We start from the raw sequence: 13,486 nt of genomic DNA on the forward strand, positions 1-13,486 counted from the left end.
TTTGGTTTCCTGTGATATGTTGTGATACGGTTGTGATATACTGGTTCAGAATAATTATGCTGAGGCTTGGCATAGTTGGGGTTAGATGCTATAACATAGGTGATGACTGTTGTGATATGATTGTGATATACTAGTTCAGATTGATTATACTGAGACTTGGCACAGTTGGGTTTAGATTCTATAATATAGGTGGTGACTTGTACCGTGGATATAGACTCGTGTTGACTTGTACTTTGTTGGTTTATGTGTTTATCTGCTTTGTTGTCTTTATATACGTTAGCTAGTCTTAGTCGGCCTATGATACCTACCATTACTCGTTATTTGTACTGACCTGCACTTGTTGCATTCTTTTATGAATGCAGTCTACTAGGTGGGATCCATTTCTACTCTTCGTGGCTAATATTTGAGGATTGCTGATTTGAGCCTCTTCAGGGTGAGCATGAGGATGTTCACTGCCCAAAGACTCTTCCTTTTATTATGTCTTTATTTCCATTCTGAGACATGATTTTTGAGACTATTTATGTATTATTGTTATTCAGACTTGTAGTATTTAGTAAGATGCTCTTGTATGACCAGACCAGATACTGCGGTACATTTCATTTACTTCTGCACTTATTTACATTATGTTGTGAGGCTTACGTTACTTTACTTTCTTCTGTTATTTTATAGTAATTGTGAATGTTGGGTTAAGGGTTCGCCTATCAAGGTGAAAAAGGTAGGTGCCCGCACGACTTAGTGAAATTGGATCGTGACAAATTGGTATCAGAGCTCTAGGTTACCCGGTCAGTAATACAAGAGCGTGTCTAGCAGAGTCTCGTCATTCGGTATGATGAGCTCCATACTTATCTGCAAGAGGCTATAGGACATTTAGGAAACTTTCAATTCTTTCATTCTCTCATGTGACTTCATTCAAATTTGTATCTAGTCAATTCCAATTGGTATCTGTACTTTCTTATCTTAATCACCCACGGAGGGTGGAAACTCATCCTTAAATTCTTATGCGAATGATTGATTTATGATGCGTTGTAGTATGATACGAGATGTGTTATTCTGAACACGTGATCAACTTCAGTTCTAGCTATGGCTTAACGATTCGATTGTGTGGAGTCGAGATTAGACTTGGTTGTTGTGTGGAGTCCCGATTAGACTTTCTTATCGTGGGGGGAATTCTTGAGAAATGGGGAAGACTTTTGTGGAAAGCGTGTAGCGAAGTAAGGTTTCTTAAGATATCTCGGATATGAGTACTTTTGTGATATTCGAAAGAAAAAAATTGGTATATGACATGGTTGTCAGGATAAGGTTGTGACTGGTGCTAAAAGTCATTCTTTATATAAGCTCGTTGATGTTAAAGAACTACTCTGTTTTAAGTGAATGCTATGGGCACATCGTTTGATCGGTAAAGTTGATTGGGTTGTAGACTTTCGAGGATCTAGTAATTGACTAATAAAAATGACTTCAATTATGGGTGAATGCGATGAGTTAATGACTCGAGGAGTTACTAGTTGTTTCACTTTGATTTGAAAAGAAATTTTGATATTGTTTTGTGCTTCATTTGGCTTAGATGGATGATTAGTTTAGAGGATCAAGTAGAATTGAGTGTTTCTTAGTTGATAGTGATAAAAGTGATTTGAAATGAAACACGGGAACTGAAGGATTACAATAAGGCATCTTGCTATCTAGTTCAGGGGATCAAGGTTCGTAAAACTTGAGGTGAGGTAGTATAGGTACTTGTGTCATGTTGGATTGCGGTGGTATTATATCATAACCTTCAGTAAAAGGTGTGACCGATAAGGTTGATTGGTGTCTTCGAGGTTAAGGGTAGAAAGAAAATCGTTAAAATAAAAACTAGGGATGTGAGTGCTTGGTTGTGATTGTTCAGTGTAGAGTGGGCTTGGGAGTTTAAGGATGAGTTGGAATTTTCAAATCTGTCGTGAGCTAATAGGGCCAGTGATTGACTAATGGAACGATTACCAGTGTTGGGCCAGTTTAAAAGTTTAGTACTCGTTAACAAGGATGCTTGAAATGGTAGATCAACAATGGGTTAACTGAGTTAAGCTCGGGATAACATTTTGGAGATTGAGTAAGACAATTCGGGCAAGGACGATTTAGTTGGATACATGAGAATATTAGTAAGACTGGAGATGTAATATGCCGGACTTGGGATTATGTGATACGCTAGGTTTAGAAAGTTTTCAATTTAGCGCTGAGTGAGTTAAGGGAAAACTATAATGAATAGAGTGTATGGCCTACTATTATCTCCAAGTGTGATTCAGCTAGTGTGCGAGACTTATGGTTATGTGATAGACTACTGAGTGGGTTTGAGTAATGATCAGATGATGTCAGTGCATGTTAACTGATAGAAATTGAGGAATTGAAGAGTCAACAAAAGGTATAATTGATTATGAATCAATAAGAAAAAGGTACATCTTGAGATTACTTGAGTCTATTTAGATTGTGGCATCGTTGTTTCACATATTCACATGAGATGTGATCGTTGCTTGAACTTAAGGAAGGAAATCTACAAAAATGGACAAAGTGATATGAGGAAAATTCTGTGAGGTTCGTGATCGGCAACTAGTGATAAGCATGTTTTAGTGAACCGACATGTTGAGATTTATAAGAAGTGGCTTGGTGGTACGTCGTTGCATAAGTTTCGCAACATTCCATAGTGGATGAGTTAGCATGCTTTAAGTGAAAGATTTTTGGAATCCCTATAAACTGAGGACTAGAGTTATATTTTCGAGGAGAGACCTTACTTGTGGTAATATGTTATGTTGCAGGTAATATAGACTGGACAGTTTGGGTAAGCACTTTTGGTTATTAAAGATAGTTGCGCGAGATTTAAAGCGGCAGTGTAAGATTGGATACTTTCAAAAAATTTATGGGCATATCGAGGTGATACAATGTGAGGTTCGATGGTGAGGCTTCAGGTTTTGCGTCGAAAAGTTCAGGGTTGTATCGGATTTGTGTATCAGGTAAAGGTTGAGAATTATGAAGATTGGAATCGTAAGGAATAGCTTTGCGGTACTAAGTTAATAACTTGGATAAGACTCAACTTGAGGAGTCAAGGGTAATACACATGATTTGTTATGCGTGAGGAAAATATTAAAATTGGCTGCCACAATATGCGATAGGACTGTGATTGGTTTTGAAAATTCGGAGTCAGTTCAATTGACTATTAGTGATATTCGAGAGTTGTGCATTCATTCAGGGTCAGCATTGTTCTAGTTAATCTTAATGGTCTATGGTTATATTTCCAGGAAGATATTTAAAGATTCGATGCGTTTCGGCTCGGAGTTAAGGTATGACAGATTCACTGAGCTTTGTCAGGGTTTTCTAAAGGATTTGATGATATTTTCTGAGAACAGTTACTTGGATAGAATAATGGTTTACAATGAGCTTCGTGTAGATTTGAGGAGGAACTGTTGTGCGAGATGTCTTTATAGTGACCAGTTGGGTTCCGACGGATTTTTCTCGGCGAGATATTCAGTGGTATGGTTCCTGTATTGTAATTTGAAGGCTTAAGAAGACTTGGAACTAGCCAAGTTGGTTGTCAATAAGATCAGTTTTGATGGAATTGCGCAGAGAACTCCGATGAATCAAGGATTCTTTCTGGCGAGAGTAAGTCATGGTTTCAGGTTAGTGGTGTGTGTATTCATGTGTTCTAAGGAATCGCGGTGTGAAAAATGGCTTTAGCAAGTGCGAAGGAAAGGTTAACGCAATTAGAATATCTTCCCGGTACAAAATTGGTCGGGTTTGTAGCCATGTTTTGAAGGATTGTGTGATTTCGGAAAGTGTTTGTGGGACCTATTGATCGCATTCAGAGTTGCGATTTTATCAGATCGGAGAATTCGAGAAAAGCAATTCATTTATTCGAGGATCTGTTGCGAGGGAAATTTGAACGCGGAGATATGAGAATTGGAGCTTGAGCTAAGTTTAGAGAGTTATGACTAGTGAAGTAAGCGATCAGGTTTTTCTAAATGGTACACCCAATAAGGGTGACATGCAATGTGGGAAGGAGGGCAAGTTAGCCCGAGGTATACTGGCCTGTTTGAGACTATCTGTTGTATTGATCCTGTATTTTATGATTTAGTTTTCACCGAGCCTGTTAGGTGTTCATCTGGTTTTCTATGTTTCTAGGTTGAAGAAGTGCCATCCTGATGGTTCCTGTATCATTCTTTGAGATTCAGTTATGCGCGATGAGAATCCTTCCGATTAGGAGGAGCCCAAGATGTGTTCGAGATATCCCCAATTGTTGTGGGCTCATGTATCTTTCCCCGTTCCCTTTCTTATCGCTTGAGGAAGAGCGAAGGTCTAATTAGTATCTGATATAATGACCCGTTCAGTCGTTATTGAGTTTTTGACCATTTTGCCACAGTTGACCCATCTGCAAGCCCTATTAGTATTATTTTGACCCGCGGGGACAGGTGGCACGGTTCCCTAGGAATTTGGGTAAGTCTTGACGTGACTTCCGAAAAAATTAGCTTTTAAGTGAAAACCATTTGACTCGTAGTTGACTGTTAGGAAAGCGGACGTTTTTCGAAATTCCATCAATTTTGAGAGGTCCGAATGATCATTTGTGACTGATTGGTGGGTTTGGATCAATTCTCAATGCACTCGAGTGTGTTTTGGGACTAGTGTTGGAAAGTTCATTTTGGGGGTTGACTTAGTCAACGAGACCCCCTTTGGGAAATCTGAGGCCACGGGCGAGTTTGTAGCTTGTCTTTATATATATATATCTACATATCTGGTTTGTGTGTACAGGGCCTCGAGTGATAATTGGATGTCGTAATGAGTTTGTGGTACTTATATTAATTCTGGTTTCTGGTGTACCATAATAGCAGCACTAATACCCCAATAGCGGTGGCCACGCTGCAAAAGCGGCTAAGTGCATTTCTGGGTAACCGCTGTAGTGGTGAGGTGAGCGCTAAAGCGGGACAGTTATAGTAGTCCCGTGATCGCAGAAGCGGTTGACGGGCACTCTCTTGATTTAATGGCTTAATAAAACCCCAACCCTTATGTCATTATTCCATTCTCACTTAAGCTTTGGAGGGGAATTTAAGGGTTTTGGGGAAGATTCTTAATCAAGGTAACTCTTGGTCTTAGATTCCTCAAGTTATTATTCCTAATCATGATTTAATGTTAGAAATCTGTAGAATCAAAGAGGGACTAAATGGGTTTTCATGAAAGTTTCTTAAAAAGGGGTTTAGACGTCCTAAGTTGATTATGTTGATTAATTGGCAAAGATAATCATCGAATTTGATGTATTCAATGTTGTTAAGCATGTAGCATCCATCATTAGAGGTTAATTCTTGAATTGAAATGCTAGGGTTTATACCCAAATTTGGGGGATTTGCCTATAATCCGAATTTAAGTGATTTGTTAATTATTCTAGCTTATAATTGATGCAAATTGATCACCTAGAAGATTAATTTCATGTTGAGACCTATAGATTCCTTATTATATATTTCTAGTTCATAAACCCAATTCCATAGGTTGGGATTTGGATCTTGAATAGAAGTAAGGTTTGAATGATACTTCTTCTTGATTCTAATTTCATGATTCAAATATGTTTAGACTTCCATTATCTCGAGGCACAAAGGAAGGGAAACACTAAGGTTTGATTATTGGAGACTTTGATGTCCGCATACCAGGTAGGTTCTGGGTTATCTTATGGTGAGATTTCGCTTAGCGAATCGTATGTTTAGATGATATTGTCGGAGAATGCATGTAAACCTTCGGGTATGAAGTTGGGTTGGATATTGTCTTAGGTTGGGCCTTGTTGTATGATTTGGGGGCTAGCCACCCCCTCGGTGTTGATTTACTTATCTTGTTCTATTTACTTATTGGCTCGTTGCCACATTGTGTTACACCTCGAAAAAAATTTCGTTGATGCACAGTGAATAGACTAACGAAGAGCACGAAGTATATGGTGTTTCGATAAGTAAGGAATGACATTTGATGACCTTAATTAAGATTTCAAAGACGTTTGAGGTAAGAGAAGAAAGTTTGCCAAGAGGAGGCAAGGCATACGATAGGTATCGGAAAGGATTTACGAGTAGCAAGTTAATGGTGACTTAATGATGTTTTGAAGGAGAGTTATAACATCCCTTAGATTGTTAGTGAGGTGTTAAACAAGTGTCAAGAAGGTTCCATAAGGATTGGAGATCGAACGGAACGACGAAAACCATTTTAGAGAAGTGGAATTATACGACCACTTAATTATACGGTCCGTATAACTTTATATGGTCCATATAAGGGGTCCATATAAATCCCAGTAGGGAGATGATTTTCTGGTTGGTGAACCACGGCCACTTATACGGACCGTACAATACTATACGGACCGTATAAGTGTCTGTATAGTACCCGACGGGCTGATTTTTAGTTTTGTATAAATAGATGCCTTGGGTTCTTTTACTTCATTTTTTATCTTCTACAAATATTGAGAGCTCAAAACCCTTCTCTAAGCACATTCCACTCAAGTTCAAGAGAACACAAAGATCAAAAGACTAGAATCAAGTGTTTATGTGTTAGAAAGCTTCCAAGGGTTAGAGGACCACAAAAGATTCCATTGGAGGTGAACTAGGGTTTTGGTTCAAGTGAAGTATTTCCACTCAAGATTCATTCCTACACCATCTAAGGTAAGTTTTATGGTATTTCTATGTTGTTTAAGGTATTGGGACATTGAAAGACTTGGATTGTAGAAGAATATAGAAAATGGGTCTTGAATGTGAGAATAGTGATGGTTGTGAGTAGTAGCTTGGGTTGAGTAATGATTCTTGATATGTTATGATTATAATCATGTTATAAATGATATTGATAACATGGGATAAACATTGTATATGAGTGAATGTAATAGTGTGCTATGACCATGGATATGGATGATTGGAAGTGAATTGAGAAGTAAGGATAATGTAGGTGAATAAAGACTATTGTTATGATGTTGTGAATGTTATTATTGATGTTTGGGAGTTGATATATGATATGGAGGAAGTCGTATAAATAAAAGAGATGCTTTCCAATTTTCTCTAGCTTTAGTCTTGTATGCTAAGCTACCGATTTTCTAATGATAGTATAACTCTAATGAAGGTAGAAACGTGAGCATTGAAGGAGAACATGCAAGTGATAGAATAGTTGAACGGAAAGGTATGTAAGGCTAACCCTTATTTCATAAGGCATGGTTCCTTGGCCAAATATCTAATCTTCTATGAGCCTATGATGTCCTCCAAATGATTCTATCTTTAAGAGCTACTAAGCTTATGATTCTCGATATGATACGATTGTACTAAATTCCTCCTATGATGAGTAATCCTCTAAGGATAGATGTAATGAACGACGATACTAATGATGCTTATGAGCTTTTATGTATATGTTACTATGTATGACTATTATGAAACCCCGAGCTTATATGGCCGGGTAGAATATATATTGCGCGCGCACCACTGCAGTTGGGTACGGACAACCCTGAGCCTAGGTAGGGCCAGGTATGTGTAACCCTGAGCCTTGGTAGGGCTAGGTATGTATAATCACCGAGCCTAGCCATGGTCGGGTACGCGAAACACCGAACCTTCGTGGTCGGGTATGCTATGTAAATGATATGTATATGAATATGATTACGGATACGAAATGTAAATGAGTACGGATACGGATATGGATGTATGTAGACAATCACGCATTAGAAATGGAAAGTCCCTATTAAAAACAAGTAAGAGCCCGTTTGGATTAGCTTATAAGTTGCTTATAAGCTGTTTTCAGCTTTTTTGAGTGTTTGGCTGGCCAGATTAAAGTCATTTTGTGCTTAAAATAAGCTCAAAAAAATAATTGGGCCCATTTGACTTAGCTTATCTAAAGCAGCTTATAAGCTGAAAACAGCTTATAAGCCAAAAAAAATAAGTTAGACTACCCCAACTTATTTTTTTTTAGCTTATAAGCTGTTTGCAGCTTATAGGCATAAGCCCATCCAAACAGGCTCTAAGTGTTTATGACGATGATACTACTATCTCCCATCCTATGCTATTTCTTATGTTGTCTATTATGCTTTCATAATGATGTTGATCATGCTTTACATACTCAGTACATTCTTCGTACTGACGTCCTTTTGTTTGTGGACGCTGCGTCATGCCCGCAGGTGGCCAGGGAGACAGGCTTGATCCATAGCTTTATTACTCAGGGACTACATAGCGGAGCTCCATTTCATTCGGAGCTACAGCTTTTGGTATTTATTCTTTTGTGTGCATATTTATGGGCATAGCGGGATCCTATCCCGCCTATATGATATGACATACTCTCCTTAGAGCTTCGTAGACATGTGTATATGGTTAGATGTATTTGGCCTTGTCGGCCTATATTTTGGATATCATTTTGTTAGCCTCGTCAGCTTATGTACACCTATATGGGCATTATTATTGATGATGATATATATATATATATATATATGTGTGTATTGTTGCCCAATAGAATTAGTATGAATAATGGATGGAAAGTATGATTTAGCTATATGGCTCACCTAGATGTAAATGTGAAAGTATGATAAGAGGTGCCCGGGTGGGTTAGCATCGGGTGCCCGTCGCGGCCCTCCAATTGGGTCGTGACACATTAAGACATTGGGTAATTGTGACTAGTGATAAATCATGACTATAATATTACGGTACTTTATTTGATCAGTATTGAGATGAGATTGTGATTTCATTTTGGCTTATTGTGTAGCCTTATTATTGATATTACTTGTGTGCGCTGTTTGGTACTATTTTGTATTGAATTGGTTGTTTGATATTACATGGCATCGTATTCATACTCATTTCCATGATTCATTGATATTGCATGGTTATGGTACTGATGATGATAAGTGACAGAGTGTAGCCTCCAAGGTTTCTGCCAGAGAGAGTAAAATAAAGATGAGAGTCAGTGATCCGAGGTCATTTACCGAAGCGGACTGAGTGTACGTTGCCTGAGGTTTTCCGTCGAGAATGAATGAGTGTACGATGCCCGAGGTTTCTTGCTGGGATCAAGAGAGTGCTCATGATCTGAGGTCACTTTCTGTAGCGAGTGGTACATGGACTTCGCGGGTCCCCCATGGGTTGTGTTGCCGAGATGTGATGTTCCATCGTTGGAGTACATGTGTACGGTGCATATGCATTGCGTTCATCATACATACATTATTAAATTGCATTGCATTGTACCTTTTGGTTTCATGTGATATGTTGTTATACGGTTGTGATATATTGGTTCGGAATGATTATGTTGAGGCTTGGCACAGTTGGGCTTAGATGCTCTAACATCGGTGATGATTGTTGTGATATAATTGTGATGTACTGGTTCAGATTGATTATACTGAGACTTGGCACAATTGGTTTTAGATTCTATAACATAGGTGGTAACTTGTACAGTGGATATGGACTCGTGTTGACCTGTACTTTGTTGGTTTATGTATTTATCTGCTTAGTTGTCTTTATATACGTTAGCTAGTCTTAGTCGGCCTGTGATAACTACCAGTGTTTGTTGTTTGTACTGACCTGCACTTGCTTCATTCTTTTATGAATGCAGAGTACCAGGGAGGATCCACTTCTACTCCTCGTGGCTAATATTCAAGGATTGTTGATTCGATCCTCTTCAGGGTAAGCATGAGGATGTTCGTTGCCCGAAGACTCTTCCTTTTATTATGTCTTTATTTCTATTCTGAGACATGATTTTTTAGACTATTTATGTTTTACTATTATCCAGACTTGTAGTATTTAGTTAGATGCTCTTGTATGACCAGACCAAATTTTGGGATAGATTTCATTTACTTTCGCACTTATTTATATTATGTTGTGAGACTTACGTTACTTTACTTTCTTCCGCTATTTTATATTAATTGTTAATGTTAGGTTAAGGGTTCGTCTAACGAGGTGGAAAAGGTAGGTGCCCGCACCACTTTGTGAAATTGCATCATGACACCGTCATATCCTCTAACTGTTGGTAATGATTAACTTCCCTCCCACATCTACCATCGAAGGGCCCCGCGCCACCGCCACCGGTCACCACAATGCATATGCTAGCTAGTGAAGCATCAATAGTATGCCCAAAATCCTTGTACAAACATGTATTTATAGTATTAGTGGTAGGTCCAATTTAGTTTTTGCAAAAGGACGGTGACATCGAATATTGACAGGTCAAAATACATCAGGTAAAAACAAATATAGTTTTTTTTTTTTTTGCTAAATCGTAAGGATGCATTAATTGAAGATAAAACTTAAATAGTCTTTACAGAGATGGGGCAGATCGAAAAGATACTACCTCAAAATTGTATTTGGTATACAAAGGCATAATAAAAAGTGGTGGAGAGTTCAAAATAATGCTTCAAATAGGTTTGGCCTCCCATTCCTAGCTTGCATGCATGTTTGGCTAACCCATTTGCTACTGCATTGGCTTCACGGTGTACATGTTGTATTGCCGGTATCCCCATTGCGTCTAGGAGGAACCTACATTCATGCAAAAGTATTTTGTGAGTAGATAAATCGTTGTTTCTAATAATGGTTGCTAATACCTGGCAGTCAGTTTCCACAATGAGTGGAAATAGATTCTTGGTATAGGCTAATTCCAATCCCTTCAAAAAGGCTTGAATTTCAACCTGCAGTGCTGAGTGGCATCTGATTTGTGTTGAGAATCCCTCTTTCCATCTTCCAAGTGAGTCTCTGATGATTCCTCCTACTCCACCACTCTTGGTGATGTAGTCGTAGGCTCCATCAGTATCCAGCTTGTAAGTTGTCGAGGGTGGTTGGTTCCAGGCAACTTCAGCAGTTATGGGTATGGGGATGCTTGGAGGAGATGATCCATGAATGGGTCCTAGGTAAAAGACTTCGCTACCCAAGTTGCAGATTTTTTCTAGACTATGGTTGATTTGAAGTATGATTGAAAATATTATGGTTTCTGTTTTTCCAGATGGTCCAAACTATGATGGGTGTGATAATTCTAAGGGGCAGATACAAGTTAGGATGTAATGACAAGGTGTTGTGGGAGGAGCAATTTCTCTTAATCCACGATCCTATATCTTCAAAGTTGTTAGGAGTTGCAATACTAAGTTGGCTCCAAATGGTACCAAGAATGTTACAATAAAAAAGAATATGCCTAATTGTTTTAGGTGCCTGGTAGTGGTGGCAGAGATTAGAGAGGGTTATGTTTCTTCGTGCTAGGAGGTCAGCAGTGGGTAATCTGTCAAGGATTAGCAGCCAAAGGAAGTATTTAATCTTGTTAATACATTCAGCCTTCCAGATCCATGTTTGGTCTAACTTGTAGATGGGGGTGTGAGGGATGGAAAGAGCTTGGTGAATTTTATAAGCATCTTTGGTATGGAATTGTCCATCATTGGACATGTCCATGAGGGAGAATCCTCATTATCAGTGGTGAAAGGAATATAACTGTTCAGGATCTTAGTTACTATATTGGGTGGTAGGCCAAAATTTAGAGCATTGAGGTACTGTCTAATATTACCAAGGATACAGCTGAGCTTAAGGTTTTCCATTTCAGGTGTAAGTGGTCCATTGATAAGCTCCCTCAATGTTTTGTTAGAGAAGAGCCATCTATCATTCCAGAGATTAATATGGTTTCCTGATCCAACTTCCCAAGCAAGCCCCCTATTTAGAATGGGTATAGTCTTAGTAGTGTTTTTCCAAATATATGAGTCACTACATTTGTAATGGATGAGGCATTGATAGGATTTCAATCCAGATAGCCTTAGTTGAGGTGAGGAATCTCCAGTTTAGGCTGCAAAGTAGGGACATATCTCTACTAGTAATATTACTAAGTCCTAACCCTTTTTTTCCTTTTGGCTTGGTGATTAGGTCCCAGTTTACCAAATGATTTTTTCTTTTCTCTGAGGTGGAACCCCAATCAAAGTCTCTCTGGATTCTATCTATATGTTTCCTAGTAGTGCTAGGAAGTAGATTCAGCTCCATACAGTGTGCAGGGATAGCATTAAGGACAGATTTTGCTAGGGTGCATCTTCTTGCTATAGAGAGGAGTTTAGCTTTCCAGCCTTTAAGCCTATTATTTATGTTATCCATGATAAACTGGTAGTCTCTAGCCTTAGGAATCATGTTGGTAATGGGGAATCCTAGATATTTTCCTATGGAGCTGGTTTGCTTTATGTTGAGCATTTGGATGATATGACTAATGTCTGCTTGGTTAACATATTTAGAGAATAAAATCATAGACTTAGCAAAGTTGATCTTGTGACCAGAGTGTGTGGCTAGAGAGTTGAAGGTACTGATAATGGCATTAATGCTGCGGGTGTTGGCTTCTGCAAAAAAGATGATATCATCTGCAAAGAAAAGGTGAGAGAGTAAGGGTCCTTGTCTTGAGATTCTAATGGGTTTCCATTTTAGAAAACCAGTTTCATGGTTAATTCTCCTGGTAAGGGCCTGCATACAAATGACAAACAAGTATGGGGATAGTGGATCTCCTTGCCTAATTCCCCTGCTAGGTTGGAAGAAATCAGTAGGGTTGCCATTGATTAGGATGGAAGTTGTAGTTGAAGAAATGCAGTTCATTATTAGAGTAATTAGGTCAGATGGGAAATGTAGCTCTATCAAGGAGGTTCTAATGAAAGACCATTCTAGTCTATCAAAAGCCTTTTCTAAGTCGATTTTGATCATCATCTTACCTTTGGTACTCGTAGAATTCTTTCTAAAGGAGTGGACAGTTTCTTGAACTACTATGGCATTGTCAACAGCTCGTCTTTCAGGGATGAAACTACACTAGGTTGGGCTGATGATTTTGTTTAATAAGGGTCGAATTCTATTGACAAGAATTTTAGTAATGGTTTTATAGATAGTATTGCAAATGCTAATAGGTCTAAAGTTAGTGATTGAAGTAGGATGCTTGATTTTGGGGGTTAAGGTGACATACATATCATTATGTTACTGGGATTTTCTGGGTGTTAAAGGCTTCAAAGCAAGTGGTGGAAACAACCTTTTTTGTTTCCTCCCAGAACTTTTGGAAAAATACAGGGTTAAGGTCATCTGGTCCTGGTGATTTAAGAGGTTTAAACGAGAAAATGGCTTTCTTTATTTCTTACAGTGTAAGGTTCCTAGACAAAGTCATCTGGTCATTGTGAGCAAGAGTGTTGGTAGTAGGTTGGAGGCAGTAGTATTTTCTAGGGTAGATTACCAGGTCTGTGGTGTAGGTATTTGAGAAATGATCCAGAATAGTATTCCTAATAATAGTTAAGTCATTAGACCATGTGCCATTAGAATCATTAAGACCCAATATTCAATTCTTTCTATTCCTTTGTATGGTAGAGAGATGGAAAATTTTAGTATTCGCATCACCATCATTTAACCAATGAATTCTAGATTTTAATTTCCAAAAATCTTCCTTACTTTTGAGAATTTCATTATACCTGAGGATGAGATCATTTTCAATATTCTTAAGGTAAGGCGTAATTATATTGGGGTCCATATTTTGGATCCCACCAAGTCTAGCAAGAATAATGTTTTTTTTTTTTGTT

Source organism: Lycium barbarum, chromosome 9 (genome assembly GCF_019175385.1).
Source record: "Lycium barbarum isolate Lr01 chromosome 9, ASM1917538v2, whole genome shotgun sequence".
Lineage (NCBI taxonomy): Eukaryota > Viridiplantae > Streptophyta > Magnoliopsida > Solanales > Solanaceae > Lycium > Lycium barbarum.